Below are 4,407 nucleotides of genomic sequence, written 5' to 3'. Positions count from 1 at the left end.
CAACATTTTAATAAATTTCACCGTGACTTATTTTGCATTACTCCCTTTAACCTAAAAGGTGGTGTTACATTTTTTAGACAACTCTAGATGGTAGACAAGATTAGGCAGCTAGTGATGCCCAAACTTTAAATTATAACCACGTTTTAGTTTAGAATGAATAACACATTGCATCAGGGACACTGCAAAAGTAGAAAAGGTCAAAATACAAATTCTAAATGCTTATTCATATGCCCTAAAAGTACTAACACAAAGAATAAAAAGTCCCTATACGCTGCCATTTTCCGGGCCGTGGATAGTGACTGCATGCTGTGCTGAACCACTGCAGTACTAAGAGATTTATGGTTATATTTTACATTGAGTTTAGGAAAAACAATGATGCTTTGCATGTATTGCACTATTATTACAATGATTTTTAAATGTGTTTCCCAGCTTTTTAGGCAACCCATACATGTTATCTGTTCGGTTGTGTTTTTCTTACTTTGGTTTATTAGCTTGGCAAAATGCTTTTTTTAAAAAAAAATATGCTGTCAATAAGTTCTTGAAGAGAACAATTCAAATCTGAAGATAAGTTTTGATTTTTTTTAAATTATATTTAGTAAAAATGTAAGCAATACAGTAGGGTTTTTTTATTAAACTGAAAGGTTTGGATGAGATCTCTGTACACTTGCTTTTTATGCAATCTGAAAGGTGAGCCAGAAGGGATTTCTGGAAATTTAGTTTGTGTCCTTTCAAGATTCTTCTGTATATACAACACACAACCATCAGAGTTTGCTTGATTTTACACTAAAAATGACAAGAATGTAAATTAATTCACTGGTTTCATTGAGAGGTGCCTTGGGAGTAGAAAAAGCTCATGGATTTTCATTGGGAACTCTCCTGTGGTATAATTAATGTTCTTTTTTTAAACAGTAATAGAACAAGTTGAAATGTTTTAAATTCATCTGTATTTACATATTGTGTCCAGAGTGTTTCTGGTAGAACTGAGAAAATAAACCAGTGTAGTCATACGATACTATAGCCTCAATTCCCTCAGATGCTTTCTGACCTTTTACAGAAGAACTTACACTAAAGTTTTTGCCATCTTATGTCCACCTCCATTCTTGTAGTTTAATTTCTCTGGTAGCTCAAAAAAAAAGTTAATTGTAACAGAGTAACCATTCTTATACAAATCATCCTGATGAAAGTTTCATCTGACAGCATCTCTGATGTGATTTCTCTTTCCAACAGCAGACACTCACAGCATCTTTTGCTGTACCTATATTGGCCTGGCTTGTTTTTTCCAATGTGTTTTCCAATGATCTGCTGTTTCTTTTTTGAATTAAACGTTAGCACACATCCAAAACCATGAATCTGTGGTAGTCACGTAGACCAACTCTGTGACATTAAAAGATCCATTAAAAGTAGTTTTCTCGTCCTCGGGAACAAAAGCAAGTCTAATCTCTACTTCCTAGTAGTCTCTGGAAGGCAAAGATTTAGCAGAGCAGATGCAGGAGATGGGGTACTTCTGCCGTGCATCGGGTTTATGCCAAAGCTGATCTGAATTATGAGAGAAGTACCAAAGTTTGCTGAACAAAACCTGCAGCACTGTCATGAGAAGCTGGGATGATCTATACTTTTCCTCAAGAGGCCACTAGAGCATTCCCTTGATGTCGGAGGGCTTGTTAGTAGCTTGCCGTGAGCCAGAGGTGCCTTCAGGAACTAAAGGGGTGTCCAAGAATCCCAACCAGGAGTATGCCCTGAACAGCCAAGGTCCCTTCATCTCAGTTTACAGCCAGCTGGAGATACTACAAAATAGTTAAAATATGAGAGCACTGAAGAGGAGACCTTATCCCAGAAGTGTTTGTATACCATTTTGTAGTTTGTCCTACTAGCATCTGTTCAGTTACTGACCACTGGGATTCTTAAAGCAGAGAACAGCTATATTTGTCCTTAGACATCTCCATATTTCCCACCACCACCTCCCCTTGTGGCATTTTTAAGAGAAAGCTAATGTAAAAACCTAAGATGCTTTAAAACACCTTCTGCCCCCACGACACGACCCCCCTGAGCTTCCCCCCCCCAATTCTCATGCAACAGACCAGCTGCTTTTCCACCTTGGTATGTGAAGCTTCGAGCTTTTGTCCTTTTCTGTGCCTTTGCAGTGTCCTGCAAAAGCATGAAAAAAATGAAATACACTGAAATGAAGAAACAACTTTTGAAAAGTCACTAGGTGCAGTAGTGGGTAACATTTAGCTTACTGTCCTGACTTTCTTAGAATCTGAGTGGTTTTAACAACCTAAAGTTACAGGGACAATTGTATAGCTTATATAGCTGCACTAATTTCTTTAAGAAAAAGTATTAGAGAATAAAATTGTGTCTCAAACCCGTAGGCTGATACACTTGCTCCCACTGCCCGTTGAGTGCACAGGGTACCGGGAACTTCCTTTCACTAACTGCATCTTAAAGGACAGATTTCTCTATATCAATCTCATGTTTTAAGAGGGATGAAATAACTACAGTTTTGCATTTCTTTGGACCTCCAACCACATTTATTGTGTACTTTGAGTTGTCTGTCCTGTTTAAAATTTGTTTGCAATATTGAGCCAAGTAATATTACAATTGGGCAGCTGCACCCATCACCCCTTTAACAATATTGATTTCTTTAAAATCAATTTCTGAAGTGTATGCTATATTAATCTGTTCTTTTATTTATTTGCATTTCCCACATCCTGCTGTGTAACCATTACACTTCCCTCATTTTTGAGGCTTGTAGTGCTGCTGGATAGTAGCGTAATCCTCAGTTTAGTGACACTTCAGAAGTCTCTCCTTTGTTCATTTAGATAAGTAAAAGATCATACCTATGAAACACAGTAGGATTGGTAAGAAAGTTCCAATCTTGTTTTGAAAAACCTGTTTTCTTCTGTCAAAAACAAGCAATATCATATCTAAGCCTTTTCTTATATATCAAGCATCTAGCAAAAAGCTTTTTTAAAGTGGAGAAGCAAAAAGTAAGCTGTTTCACAGAATATTAGCTAGAACCATACCGTCTGTGCTTACAAGGTTCAGGACCTTTTCGGGACCTACCCTAGGTGGTTAGAGGAGGTTCCCTTTGACCAGTCAGGTCTTGCATCACAGAGAAAAACCCTTTAGTTGATGAGTTCCAAGTCCGTCTGAGGATACAGGAACAAAAAAAGTGGTATGGCATGTCATCTTGTCAGTGGCCCTGGTAGTTCCCCTGCTTTAAAGCCAACAGTGGCATTCTGTATACGGTGCGCCTAACTCAGTGAGCAAAGGCCTTGAAACTCATTTACTTCTCACAGCAATGTCAGCTACTGGCTGATGAGTGTTGAGCACACAGGAGTGACCCATTGCTTCTTCACATTAAGGAGACTTCTCGCTCCCCTGGGAGTCATTTCATACCTCGGTGTTCTACGGCCATTGCAATGACCCAGAGGTGTGGTACGGTGTTACTTTTGTGCTGTCAGTAGGTGCTGGAGAGCAAAACCTAGAAACGATGTTCTGAGAAATGCTGCTATAGATACGCTGTATAGAATGGGAAAATTGAGAAATACTTATTCAGTCTCTTTTTGCTTCTGTACAGAAGAATGACCTCCTTCCAAGGCTGTTGGAATGCAGAGTCCTGTTAAGAACACTAACAAACCAAAATCAAGAGTGCCGAGCGTGGTTTCCCGCATGCTGTCTGGTGGCAGTTTTCAAAGCTGGTTTGGAACAGGTGTTTTTCAATAAGGCACCATCCACTGAAAACAGATGAATAGTGGAAGTCTGACTGAAGAGCTCCCAAATTCCCTTAGATGGATAGATATCCTTTGCTGGGTCTGCTGGCTGGATATGGTAAAAATCTTAGGGCTGGTGCTCAGTGGTGTGTGCTGTTAGTGAGAGGGGAAAACAGTCCTCTGTGGAGAGTGTTATCCCTCGGGACAGGAGTGTAAGTGGCAACAGGCAAGCAACGTAGTTGTCGTCTTCCAGTTTGTTATAATTTCCGTAAAGCAGTAAGGTAGTTGGTATATGACAGAAGTGCCATCTTAACACTTGAGTTTGGCTGAGTGTTTTCACTGCTTTTTGTTGGAGAAGCAATTGCATTTGGATCTAAGAAGTCAGCAAGCATCTCTGCTTGTCGTAAAACCAGAGGTGCCACAAGCAGTTGGTACTTGCAGTGAATTCTTACGGCAGACTGACTTGTTGAGAGGCAGTACCTGGAGCTGACTTGCTGCTCTATAAGCAGCAGTACTTCTGGGCTCCCACTGAGTTCATAACTCAACAGGAGTGAGCAACTGCTTGCTTACATGGAAGCAAGAGTTCCTTTTTCATCTGTTGATGCAATACCTCTTGTTAGTATGAGTTCAACAAAAGTAGGTGTCTGTGCTTCACATGCAAGGTAGAGGTTTCCAGGGAGTTTGAAACTATTCC

This window comes from Cariama cristata, unplaced genomic scaffold (assembly GCF_000690535.1).
Source record: "Cariama cristata isolate BGI_N322 unplaced genomic scaffold, ASM69053v1 scaffold4583, whole genome shotgun sequence".
In the NCBI taxonomy this organism is placed as follows: domain Eukaryota; kingdom Metazoa; phylum Chordata; class Aves; order Cariamiformes; family Cariamidae; genus Cariama; species Cariama cristata.
The sequence above is the reverse complement of the archived record's forward strand: the minus strand, read 5'-3'. Positions refer to the sequence as shown.